Source organism: Psittacula echo (assembly GCF_963264785.1).
Source record: "Psittacula echo genome assembly, chromosome: 15".
Taxonomy (NCBI): domain Eukaryota; kingdom Metazoa; phylum Chordata; class Aves; order Psittaciformes; family Psittacidae; genus Psittacula; species Psittacula echo.
In genome coordinates this window covers 8,893,314-8,907,390 of record NC_137751.1, presented here as the reverse complement: position 1 = coordinate 8,907,390, position 14,077 = coordinate 8,893,314, and the positions used below count along the sequence as shown (strand labels likewise).

The 14,077-nt window shown below is 44.0% G+C and overlaps 1 protein-coding gene across 2 annotated transcripts in view; it reads left to right on the top strand.

The window, feature by feature from the left end:
- The window catches only part of AUTS2 (activator of transcription and developmental regulator AUTS2), a gene marked incomplete at both ends in the record, with an annotated part of 731,868 nt that overhangs the window by 572,610 nt on the left and 145,181 nt on the right, over positions 1–14,077 (top strand). The window lies entirely within an intron of this gene.

Below are 14,077 nucleotides of genomic sequence, written 5' to 3'. Positions count from 1 at the left end.
AGACCTTTGCAGGCGTTCAGCATCCCATTCCCAGGAGGCTGTAACAAGGCACAGCATCGCACGGCTTAATGCCCGCTTCACATCTTCACTCCTGGGAAATGCAGGGACTGATTGACTGAAAGGCTGCTGACTCTGTTCAGGTGCTGGATGATGGAGGTGTGAACCCTTCATCCAGGATTGTAGAAGGCATCCATCAGGCCCTGCCATTTCCCAGGAGGTTTCCTTCTCTTCCAAGCCATAACCATGTTCTCCCCAGTGCTGTCTTATCTGTTGGGATAAGATTAACCCACTTATTTAGGTATTTGCATTCCTCTTAGCTGCCTACTCCTGTCCTCACTTGCCCCATTCATTTCTCTATATATTTAACCTTTAGATTTTGGAGAAAGGAGCATAATGTGTCTCAGCAGGATAGCGTTTGATTTCTGCTCACAAGAGAGGGTCTTAGACTTCTCCGCAATGTACATGTGATTTATGAGCTATTTCTCACTTAAGGGTTAAGTATGTTATCTCTTAACCCAAATACCCTATATTAGCAATAGAGCTGATTACCACTGTTTGTATCAGTCATTGGGATCCTTAAATAAAATGGAGAGCAGCTTGTTGGAAATCCTCATTTCACTGAAAAGCATGGTTTAACTTTAATAGGGTTTGCATATATATCGTAAATCAGCTCTGAAAAAGGAGGGCATATTTTTTCCCCTCCATCTGATTGTTTTACACATTTCAACAGTGTGTAAAAACACAGCCTGTCATTGTTAATTTTAACCAAAGGGAATTACTTCTCGAAAGGCTGCAGTTGTGATTAAATGCAAAAGGTGATCAGTAGTGTAAATTTGGAGCTGATTAAATGCCATCAGCTCAGATTCCTTATGCAGAAGAGATACGGGGATTAGGCTGGCTGCTTTTGCCACGTAGACAGCATGAGCTCTTAGCACGCTTAATGCAGGAAACTTCTGCAACATTTGGTTTGCATTTAGCACAAGGGCAAGCCTGAAGCCTGCAGTGCATGAATTCACCTGATCCTCCTTTCCAGTCGTACAGAAACCACCTCACTTGGTCTTTCCTAGTCCCGGGAGACTGGCGTGGCAGTAACAAAGTCCAGGCTTTGCTACTTGAGGAAATGTGGGGTCTTCCTAAATTGTAAGGCAGGTCCTGTAGTCCTGAATAGCTTTGAATGATCCTTCTTCATGTTAGGGAGTGTATTTCTTTCTTATGTTAATGAGAGTCCTGGTAATGCCAGTGGAAGTTAACAGGAAGGACCATTCCTGATTCCATTCTTACGTTGTCTACAAGGTTTTCACAGCTTTCAGTCTTTGTGTGGATGAGCACTTTCACGTCCACCAAAAGTACAGAAGGGACAGATACAGCATGTCAGACTGTAAGAGGGGGACCTGGCTTCTGTAGTCGTAAGCAGTTGGGTTTGTGTGCTGCTTTCTGGGTGGTGGTAAGCAAGTCACTCAAACACTTCTTACCCCACTACTAGGTCTGACGTCTTCGCTGTCGGTTGTTACCACTGTATATCAAGTTAGCACCTACCTCTCTAGGCTGGACATGGTGGAGTAGGCAGAGATTTAATTGAGTGGAACGGCAGGGAGCTGTTTTTGAAGGGTGTGTTTGACATCAGATCCATAAAAGGTTTGAGTTCTACTCTAGACCATAATGCTTGGCTCGTCTTAGTAGACATTACAGTTCTAGGAGGTAGCTCTGTGCTTGTTGCAAGAGATGTTGATGTTGCGGGTAGGGAACTGAGTTGCCTAGGGATTGTTACAGTGCTGGATATGCTGGACAGAACTGTATTGAGTGTCCTGCAAATCTGATCTTGTGAAGAGCACGTGAAGTTCAGAGTAAGGTCTGTCCTGTTCCTGAGGAGCTATGGTGAGAAGCTGGAGAGGGAAGAACCTAGCAAGTCTGAGTAAGAGTGGCCACAAGAGAAAGTTGCCCTACATTTTTAAGTCTCACAACATGTGTACATAAAGTATGTCTGGGGCTTACTGCAGCTTATTCATAATTTAGATTTTAAATGATACAGTATTTTTCCAGCACTATGGACCATAGACTTCCCATCATCACATGCAATCAAACCAACAAAGCGAAGAGGGAATATGGGTGGAGGTCTGGTCACTGAGATTCTCCTGATTAAAAGTCTTCTGTGGTTACTTTGGTGGTTTTCTCACAGCATGAGCAGTTAACCAAGAATTTCACCCTGTTTCTTTTTCCTAGGTACATATTGTCAGATACTGGCAAGTTGTTAGGCTTTTATTTCATGCAGAACTGAAGGAGTAGCAGTAGTCTAAAGGAAGCTGGTGTACAGCTGATCTGGAGAGTAGAACTTGCTTTAATTGAAAAGCAATTCCAGTCAAATTTTTTTCCCTTCTTTTAAGGGGGGGGGAATTGTTTTCAAGCATTATTAAGCTTTTTTTTTTTCCTCCCAGAAGCTAAGAAAGCCATCTGTGAAAACCTGTTTGCATGTTTGTTTTCTACAATAAAATGCAAAATACTTCTTCCTGTTAGCGGATTATGCCATATGTCACTGCCTGTAACAAACCCAGCATGTTTATTAATGAACCCAATCAGAGGCGAGGATTTAGCAAGATTTAAAGGAACTGAATTTTTACTTCAATATTTTAGTGGAGAAAAACTTCTGCTCTGTTGTTAATGTTGTACTTGGAAAACTCCGGCTTTGTTTTTCCTCTGAATTCGCTAAATTGGCAATGGAAAGAGAGCAAGAGGGAACTCTCTGGGAGAAGGAATGACAGTGCGAGCCCTGCGCGCTGCACGCGTGAGCCCCCAGCTGATGGTGATCAGCAGTTTAGATGTGATTAATATTTAATTTGATTGGGATAGTTTTTTCTGTAGATAAGCTAATTAAGGAACTTTATGGAAAGGACACCCTTGTGCATTAATACAGCAGCTTTTGGGTTTCTGTAGAGCAGACTAAACCTTCCCGAGTTACAGATGAGATGAATTCAGCTTCTCAACTGTGTACTAAAGAGACCTGAATTCTCTGGATTTGGGGTTTTTGTCCCCAGATTGCCTGAAATTTGGGCTAGGATGATCGCTGCTCTGCTGAGAGCTGTTTCATGCGTGATAAGGGTGATTGTGATAGATGGAAAGATAACCAGAGAGCTTGTTTGCTCCTTCAGATGTCAATAGACTGTGCAATGTGGTTACATTCCTAGGAGTTTGTGACTTCTCAAATAGACAAGGTTTCTTATCAAAAGGGTTCAAAGCTTGCTTTTGCACATGGGCTTCAGCACACCAATCAATACGTATTTTATCTTTAAACTGTAATACTGCCCTCACTGATTTAGATCTTGTTATTGGAGAGATCAGCTCAGGCACTCCGTCTGATAGTGCTGATGGAAGGGAGATGGAGCGTTTAACCTCAGGCTGGGATTTCTCCTGTTGTTCCTCCCAGGATGCTGCAGCCTGCACAGCAGGGGCGTTTGTCCCTTCTTCTGAGTTTACAGTGAATTTATGAAGGGGTTTATATGCATTTCTTGGAGGATTCCAACCCCTTGACAAAACCCCAAAAGAAGCAATAACAGTCTGATACTCTCTTGTGCTTCCAGGATAATCATTAGCAAAGGGTGAATGCCAGGTCTGTTCTCCAGACCAGTGCTGGAAAAAGTTCCATTGGTTCAAAAGGTAGGAATAAGTTTCTCAAAACTCAAGTTCGTGCGCTGGGACCTGGCTGGACACTTAGGAGGGGTATAATTGTGTTAGCGTCTTCACAGTTCATGTCTTTAGACAGGAAAAGGTGTTCATTAGCTCACTTCATGTATTTACTAATCCAAGCCATGAAACAGCTTCCTATGGGTGCTTTGTGACCACCAGAGGAATGAAATTCCTCTTAACATTCCTCAAACTTTCTTACTTCTATTGAAAGGCTCCGTAATCTAGTGCCTTTCTCAAAGGCATAATTCGTCATGGAAGAAAACAGAGCAAAATAAAAGTGACCTTTTTGAAAGGTCAGTTCATGTTTATGCTCCAAAACCAGTCGGGAGAACAGGTTCGGAGCAAGATGAGGCCATCCTGAAATAGCATTCCATTAATTGGTCAGACAGCCTGTGCTTGTTAGAGATTGGGCATATTCTGTAGACAAATCAGGTCAGAGGTAACAAGTGGTTCAAAGAAACCGAAAAAAGCCCTGCTGAGCTTTGGAAAACATGCGTCTTACAAGAAGAAATCTGAAACAGAAGCAAACTCCTTCAATCTGGAAAACTTATAACCTGATGAGGTTTCACAGGCAACCTGAAAGCTGGAGATACCCAGCTTCCCAGCCATCTGCTTCGGATAACCTGACAAATACCTGTCAGCCCAGCCACTGTGTGTATTCTTCTCCTTTTTAGTTCACGTGTATCTGTTGGGCAAGTGGTCTGTGTGTTCTCTTTGGCTGCAGGCCTTCAGTTAGGGCCCGTATCCCACCCCCAAAACGCTATCTCAAGGGAGAGCCCTTGTGACTGTGGTGGCCTCCCTCTACCTGTCATAAACATGCTAAAACACTGCGTACAGCCTTCATCTCTAGAGGATGACGCTGCTTTTTCGGAGCATGAATTGAGTGCATCTGAGTTTATGGAGGCAAACCCGAGCAGTATCATAGAGGCTGTCTATAGTTTCCAACACAAAACGTTGACCTCCTGATTTTATTAGACAAGCCCTGAAGGAGAATGTCTGTGGATTCCATGAGATCTGAGGGAAAGAATGAATGTGAAGAATTTTATTCATGCATTGTTTCCAGCAGCAGGGAGGCAGCCACTTCTCTGCTCTCTGCCTAAATACCCACCAGCTTATTTTTCCTCCAAGTGTGCCAGTCCTGACCGAGCTCTCCCCTCCTGGCATGCTGGAGCTTTGCCTCTAAATGCTCCTGTGGCACCATCATGATTCCTGTTCCAGGCACCTGAACTTTGTCAACTCTCCAGTTTAGTTTCCCAAATGAAAAATGAGCTGGCAGCCCGAGGTACAATGAAGGAAGTAGCTAATTCCTAAGGGCTGCTGTTGGAAATGGGGAACGTGCACAGTCATTTCTCTTGACCATCAGTGCTGAGCCGTGGTGGCATAAAGCAGGAAGCCGTTTGCATCTCGTGCATGGCAAAGCAGTGTTGTTATTCTGGCTGCATAGCTTGGCTTGTTATTGAGCACATGCTTTGCAGATTAGCCTGTTTGTATAGCCAATCGAACATGTGCTCCATTAAAAATTAAAACATCCTGGTTTAAGGATGGAGCAGGAGACATCAGCTGCCACTGTGTAGCAGACATGGAAAGCCCCCAGAGCCCATTACCATAGGTTACAGCAAATGTTAATCAGTGCCAATGCAGTTAAATAATGCAGTTTGTGCAGATGGCAGCTACTACATCTACTCACAGATGTGTCCTCAAGTCCCTAAGGTTGCTGTATCACAGGGGTTGTCGGGAACAGTCAAATCCAAAGCTGACTGTAGGCATCACCTTTGTGTTTATGCCATATATACCAGCCAGAGGAACGACAAAGTGATAGAACTGAGCATAGAGCTCAGAGGGTAGCATGGGGCAGTACCCCAACTCAAACAAAACAGTAAGGAAAATGTGTCCTTCACAAATTTCTTTTGCCAGGCATATTTACTTTCTGCATGTACAGATCAGTGTCTTAACATCATTAAAGACCTGAATCTGCAGCTCAGCTTTTGAATTGTGGATACTTGTGATCACTGAGTATCATGGTAGTCACTCAGTGTGTAGGGGAGGGCAGAAAAGGGGTTGTAGCCTGCATGCCCCAGTCAAACTTCATTTGGGGTTTTTATATTGTTCCTCACCTCCACAGAATTGACTCTGCAGTTGCAATTATAACCCTATTCCTATCAGTCTCTAGGTCTGACATAGTACAGGTATTCTCTGCCAGCTTGCCATATTGTCCTGCCTCAGATAAAGTCATTTCTACACCTTTTCAGCTGTTCCAGCTCAGTATGTGTGTTTCAGAAAAGGCGTGTGCAAATCTATATGACATGCAGGACTTTGCAGCTGAACGTTGTTCTATAAGTATATATATTGTTTCTAAGATGTGTCATGCTGTTCATTGTGGAGTAAGAGGAAAAAACATTGCAATGAGAAGCTGAAAAGCGTTTCATTTTCTTTTTTTCACATCTTAGGACATCCTTCAGCATCTAGTTGTATTTCAGGTCTGTGTCTAACGTTCTGGATCCCAAATCTGTGATTTCTTAGCTCATAGTGTCTCCTTTTTTAGAAAAGGTTCTGTGTGTAGGTATTGCGTTCTGGTGGAATAGCTTGAAAACGAAAGGATTTTCATTTCACTACAGGCACTTTGACTTTTCTCAGCTTTTGTTTAATTCATTTGAGGTTGTGATCATTAAATACCAGTTTTCTAAAATACCGAGATTCAAGGTATTCCCATTTCCTCAGGACTTCACCACTGCTTCGGGTGCATGTGTCTTGTCTAGAGCGCAGAGCATTTAACGCTCTTGGTTACCATGTCTCCGTCTGTGTTTTATGTAGAAGACCAGCTTAAAGCCAACCATCTGCAATGAGCCCGAGTGGAGACATTTGGTTGTTGCAACCATCTGATTTCTTGAACCTGCCATAAGCCTGTCATATTCACCCTCCTGTGCTGTTTCCTGGTCCCACTGTACGGCACACCGGGACCAGAGCCCATCTTTTGCAGAGCTGTGGTGGGATTGGAAACTGTGCAAGTGCAAAGAGGTTGGTGTAGAGATCTAAGAGCATAATACAGTTTGGTTATTTAAATTTAGCTCTCAAGGCTATGAAATGAGACTTGGAACTCATGGGGCTCATTTTTCCTTAGTAGTTTCATCTTTTAACCATTACTTGTCAGCTCTGCGGTGTGGGATGAGCGTTCTGCTATGCCCGGGCTTCTGTCAATTAATAATGGAACGTATCCAAAGTTTATCTGTAGCAATCATTCATACCATCTGGCAATACAAATTAGATGAATTTGAAGGCCGTCTACAAACAGGCATGTTGTTCTAGGGACTGCCATAATTATATCTATCAAATAGAGAGAGAAAAAATGTATTTAATGCATTTTTAAGTGGTGGATTGAGATCAATATCCCCTCGAGAGTAAGCTACTTCCAGAGAACAAGGGTAGCAGTGTGGTTACGTAGCCACCCGTTTGCTTGTATCGGCAATGCTCCCAACAAGAACAAGCCATTTTGAGGAACGAGCAGGGGATTATTTTTCTGGCCCTGGCCTCCTTCCCAAGCCTGACAACAGCGGTGCCAATTAGTAATAGACTGGGGACTGGCCAGAGCTGACAATGAAGCAGTCACAGGACGGATAGAAATGTTTTAAATGAGCCACTAGATCAAAGCAAAGTGAAGAAGTGGTTTGTATGTGCAGAGGGTAGCAGCCTTACTATAATCTACAATATAGGAAGCATGTTTAATATAGTCTCAGTTTATGGCTTGGACCTGTGTGCGTGATGCCTGTGTGATAGAGCCACTGTGGTGTTCTTCACAGTGTCTGCATGGACTGGAGCAGAAGTGGGTCCTCCCAGCACTGACAGGGCAGTCTCATGGCTCTGACTGCTGCTAATGGACCATATGTCTCTATCCCTGGCATTGTTCAAGGGCTTGGAGCAGCCTGGTCTAGTGGAAGGTGACCCTGCCAGTGGCAGCGGGTTGGAACTCATTGAGCTTTAAGATCCCTTCTACCATCCTCTGATTCTGTGGTATGTGGTTGGTATACTGACACTGATGTGGATGTGCAACCTGGTAGCTCTGGTAGCTTTCCTGCACAAGGGTGTTTTGAGCCCCCCAGGCCCGTTTCAGACACCCATGGGGTTGGGTTGCCCGTGTGAGGATGGCTTTTTTGACTCTGCTGCCATAACTGCCTGAATGTGGAGAATCCATGCAAGGATGTGTTTGTGGCTTCTAGTTCAGGTGGCTTCTTTGCCTAAGAAGACTTCTACCCTGAAAAGAAATGTCAGTCTCTTCTCATGAACAGTGACCATGGATGGCCCCAGCCATCCTGACCTTGAACACTTCGAAGGATGGGCCAGCCACAGCTCCTCACAGGGAAGAACTTCCTCCTTACATCTAATCTAAATCTCCCCTCTTTTTCTTTAAAGCCATCCCCCCTTGTGCTTGCTTTGTGCCTCCTTGGCTCACTAAGCTGAATGACCTCAAGTCTGAATTACCTGGTCTCCACACACAACCCATGCTGGTCTCTCCAGGAAGTCCATCTCATTGCCACTGTATCAGATATAAAATCAAAGACAAGACCTGGAAATGAAAGAAATGGGAAATGTAGTTTATTGCCATCATTATAGATGAGGAATTGCACTGCATATGTGTTTTCTCTCAGTAATGCAGCTGTTCTGCCCTTAGAAGGATATTTATGGACTATTGAAGGTAAACAGTCCTGGATTATTTCATATTGCTACTACATTTGCACAGAGTTTCACTACAATTTGTTCAAGAAAGCTGCTTGCATGTCACTTTTACTGGTACAAGATACTTTTTCCTTGGTATTTCTGCTAAATAACCTCTGCCTAGTTTGCAGATAAACTGGTTTGATCTTAGTAAGTTTGAGTATCAGCAGAGGAGCGAGTTGTTATAGTATGCAAAAGCATTGGCAATCTAAGAGTCATTAGTTTAACAGCCTCTGTGATACACTTTGAGGTTACTGTTTGATTTTGTGGGTGGTTTTTTCCCTCTCTCAGTATTTATTCCCTGCCAATTTTCAACGCTGTGTAAATGGTTCCACACCAGGATTTTGACGTGTGTGATGAATGTCAGTGTTTTAAAGCTCACAGGGCATTTGCAGAAGTTTATTCATGAGTTATCCCACTCCTCCACTGCTGTTTTGCTACCAGTCTCCCAAGTTTGTGGTTCACTATGACAGCATTTCTGTTTACCTGGTAGACTAGCCTGTACCACAGTATCACTGTATGGAGAAAACTAATGCTTACGTGCTTTTTAAAGTTAATTTTACTGCTTCCTCTTTGATGTGCACTGATAGCAGTATTTCTGAAGCAATTCTTTTTGGCTGACAAGAATCTAGAGCAATTGGCATATTATCTCTGATTTAATACACAGAATAGCTGAAGGAGCATTGCACAAAACTCGAGGCAGGTGTACGTGGTGTGTGAGCACAGAAATCAGTGGAACTGCTAAAGAACTGTTGTTGGTGACCAGATGATGCTGTGATGGGTAAGGTGTGATTACCTGCTGCTGTAACCCTTCCCCAAGGAGCCTGCTGAGCCTGGCTCTGACCCAAGCACCCTCTCTGCACTGAGAAACTGCAGTATCCATGGCAAAGGTATTTTATACAAACCTGGGAACAAAGCAGCTGAACACATTTGACTTCTCTCCCTCTGCAGTGTGCAGGTGTCTGGTCTATTTAAGGCCCTGCTCCAGTATCACTGAAGTCAGTTAGAACCTTTATACTGATTTCCATCAACCGAATCAAGCTTTAAAGCCTTATCAGACATTCTCTGTTGTGTTATCTGTCTAATTTTGGAAGAGGTGGAGTTACTCCCTGTTTCTACATAGGAGTACTAAACGCCTCTTATGTCTCCATTGGTGTCACTCTTTATGCCTTGCCATGTGTTTTACAACCAGTAACAAAAGCACGATTGGAAAAGGGCCGCATTAGCCTGTTTGCACTTACACTCATCAAATGCATTTTGGAAGGGGTTTTCACTGATTCTTTTAGTTAGGGATTTAAAGGAAACCAAACTGGTACTGTGAAAAACATCCCCTTCCTTTGATTCGGTTCCAAGAAGATGTCAGTGTACTTGTTAGTGGTTGAAATTCACATCTTAGAACAAAACTGCTGTATACAACGTGGCACCTGGCAGGGATGTGTATTAGTCCTGGGTGAACTCAATGAAAATCCTTGTTGGAACAGTGTTCACCAACAGAAGAGCTTCGCAAGTGATATTTCCATGTGAAGAATGCAGAATGCCCTCCTATGCATGTATGTATTAAGCACCACTTACAAGCGTTAAGATGCAATCAAATTGACATCTAATCTCTTTCTCCTGCTAGGAAGCCTGATTCTCAGATAATCTGTATTAGAGAGTTCCAACATTTAATTAAGGACTGATCAGAACTTGGGCAAGGATCTCAGGAATTTGCTCTTCGTTTTTATGGACATAGCAAAAGCATGCATTCAAAAAAGGATATTGCCCTGGGAGTTGCCAGCGTCAAGGTGACTTGTCAGAGATGATGGATTCCTTAAAATCCCTCCTGTTCTTTCATCAGCAAAGTAGCTATTAAGTTTTTAAGGTATTCATCTCCTATGTGCATGGCACTGTCATGCTGTTAGGTGAAAAGGTTTAACTGTTTTCCACTCTTTAAGCATCGTTGTCTTATCTTCAGAGCTAACTTGGCATGTCTGAAGTCCTGGAAAGCAGGTGATTGATCAAGGAATTTAGGAAACAGCTCCCTCGATGAAGCCAGGGAGGATATTTCCTAAGAGGGGCAGTGGGAGTGAGGAAAGCATGAAACTTATTTAACAAGCAAGGCTTGAGTTGGGTAATCTGCATAATACATCCACTGGCATTAAGTCTGTCATCTCTGCCTTGCATTTCATGTACAGATTTTGCAAGAGCTGTCTTTCACTGTCGGTTCTAATAAAGAGCGTTGGTCAGCTCAAATTCCCTGGGAGCACAGAGTTATGTTTTGTGAACTACATGTGCCTGAGGCCTCTCATGCATGATTTAAACTGCTTTGTAAATGTCAATAGGTGGAAAAGCATTAGATCCCTTGTAGATTTCTTCCAAATCCTCAAAGATGTGTATACCATGTATAAACCATGCTACAGTTTCAAGGCCACTGCAATCTCTACACTTGCCTAACTCTGGGTTTAAGGTATTGCCAGAAGCAAAATATCGGTGTCTACATGATTTGATCCAACCGGCCAATGAGACCCTTTATTAAGAAAACCTTTGCTCCTGTGGAAAGTCTCTGGTGATACTAAGTGGGCACACAGCATAAATGTTGAATGTCCTTCAAACTTTGTTGCTTTATGCTGTCTTTAAGAAAAAAAATAAGACAAAATGCATGTCTGCTTTGTCTGCCGAGCCTGCCTTTAAATGGAGGACAAGCTCAGCCAGAGGAAAGGCTCCTGCTTCTCTGCGTGTTGGGGCAGAGGTGGAAATAGGACTTTGTAGGTTATGAAAGAAGTCAGCTTTTAATTAGGAGCGCGCTGTCTGTTGGCAGGAGCCTCTGCCTGTATGAAATAAATAAGAATCTGTTACTAATGAGGAACTGCGGGGGCCTGGGGTGGCTCTGGGGATTGGTAATGTAGGTCACCGGTTTGCTGCCGCTGCCATCTGACGCCTGCTCGGTCTCAGTGCCCTGCGTGGAAGGAGCCCATCGGGTGCCAGCCCGGTTTCTTGCAGGCTGGTGTACGTGGTTGATGCTCTCACTGACAGACCAAGGACTGAAGGCACTCCCAGGTACGGAACTGGCCGCTCTTCCCAGGTATAGCTCCTCCAGGTCAGGCTCCACACATGCTGGGGACAGCGTGAGGAAGGCAGCGCAGCCTCTTCTGGGTTTGCTCATGTGAGGAGGAAGCCAGCTGCCAGGGTTGTCACTGAAGACCCTCTCCTGAGTGCTAAATTAGCTGAGAAAAACACGTTGATAAAAGTATTCAGCTATGAGTGACATTCATCACTGTGGCCAAGGGTAAGGATGACACTTGGGTACCAGTAAATTGCTGTTTTGAAACTTACAGGCTGGAAAGATGTTGATTTGTTCTTCAATTCAGGGATAAATATCATCTTCATCCTATTTTCAAATTCATGGGGAAAAGATCCACGCCCAGCTTTAAAAGACAGAGGCCCCACCTCCAGCTGGAAGTCCTTGAGCTGTGAAGAGTGTTGTGAGGAAAGATGAGTGTGTGCTTGCGAGGTGTGTGCTGCTGTGTGTCTCTGTAGGAGACAGGGTATTCAGGTGGTTGGCCTTACTGTATCACTGATTCGTCTCTCATCTGAGCTGTTTTTTTAAGTAGACAGCAACATTGGTGTACCTTGGGTTACCTGAGGTGGGCTCTTTCTGTTTTCTTAGCAATGTGAAACGTTTCTTTGTGTCTAGTACTTTATGTTCGATTATTAATTCTTTGTATTCAATCTAAAAAGTTAATCTCTGTAGCTGAGTCCATCCTTTGTTGTACTTGACTGTTGTAGGATGGCAGTCTGTGGTCTTTTCCTGAATGGAGAACAAAATGGCTTTAACAACCATCAGTTTGTGGAGTTAGTTGCTGCCTTCAAAGCACACAGGGAACTGCTGGCTTGAGACGTGTTGGAATCCAGAGCAAGACTACAGCTGGCAGTAACCAGGTTAAGCGTAAAATCAGCCATGGTCTTGGTTTTCCTTTCCTGGTCATCCATGGACAAAGAGCTGCATCTTATCACCAGGGTGGTGCATAGGCTGATGGAGCAGCAGGTGACCCTTCCCGATTCAGAACTGTACAAAAAAGCTGCTCTCTCCTTGTTTTTGCAAAAGGGACCTAGGACTCTTCATAGAATCATGGAATCAATTAGGTTGGAAAAGACCCATAAGAACGAGTCTAGGCATTCCCCAGCACTGCACTGCACCACTAAACCATGGCCCTAAGCGTCACAGCTACACATTTGTTAAACACCTCCAGGGGTAACTGCACGTTATTCTCACCATTCTGGTTTCCCATTGCCTTGGCTTGTGATCCCACTCTCCATTCATCTCCACTGATCTCTGGGCTGTGTTTCCAGAGCTGTTTACAAATTTTCAGATGCTCTATTTTTATCAGCAGAAACTTCCAAGAGTGTTCAATGGCTCCCCAGAGAGCTGATGCATACCACAGCGTGCTGGTCAGGTCTTTTATAACCCCCTGATGTCCAGTTACTGAGCTTTGCTGTCACAGTGGCCTTGGAAGCCACAGTTCCAACATCCCTGCCTTTGAGTTCCTTTCAAAGCTCAACCATTCCGGCTCAAAACTTGGTTACGTGCACAATAGGTATCAAACAGAGAGGCTCTCATTTTATGACAGCATCTATTTGAGCACCGGGATTCTGCAGGGAATGGCTGGCTTTCTGCGTACATTCTGCACAAAGGGGGCTTTGGTCTAAGGTGACTTTGTACTATGTTGCTTTCAACATCTTGAGGACCGAGAACTTTTTAACATGTCATTTCCCTTTGCAAACACAGCCATTGCTGTCACTGCCCACAATGCTTCCCATGCCCATCCGTTACATCATCAGGCAGCATCTTCGCATCGTGGGGGAACTGTATTCCATTGGCTTCAGAAGCTAAACGTTGCGTTTGCTGTTCAATATTGGTTATCTTTCAGTGGCTCATGGAGACAAGCAGAACTGCTATTTATAGATTTACTTTCTGTCTCTAGTTCAGTGCAGTGAGTTCTGACACACTGTCCTAGTAATCTGATCAGCCATGCTGCTTTTAAATGCAGGGCTAGGCCTTGGCCTCTGTCGGGAGGGTGACAGCTGTCAGATACAGATAGTAGGCTACAGATCCTGGCTGCTAAAACCCACTCATTCATTCCTGTTACAGATCATTGCCCACAGCTTGAAACCATGCTTTACAGTTCGCCGATTAGCTGGCAAGAGATCTACATACCGTATTAGCAAGGTCAGCCAGTGAGATAAAGGCTAAAACCTCAGCCCATCTGAACTATTTTTAAGCAGATAGCCACATGCACTGGCTGCTGGTTTATTTTCTTCCCTGCCCCATTATATCACACCAGTACAATCAGTGAAAAAATAAACAGTAAACGCCCCCATACCTGTGCAGATTGTCCTTTATAGTTCAACCCAGCGGTCGTGGGACATGGATCCGGTGGAGGAGTGTCATGTACTCAACTGTCTGCTTGTGCTCAGAGACCCGATGTAATTGTAGGTTCCTTCTTGTTTCTTAAAATAGGGTGGTTGGTTTATTTTCGAGGACAGCATGATAAAGTTAGTTTGAAGCTACTGTTGCTTGGCCTGTTGGTAGATTCTTGCTCTGTAAGCTATTAATGTTTGTGCATGAGTTCACTTGGGAGTCCCAGAGAGAGAAATGGGTTGTGTCTGGTCTGTGTTGTTTCCAAATGTGCATACTTCCCAGGCAGAAGGAGTC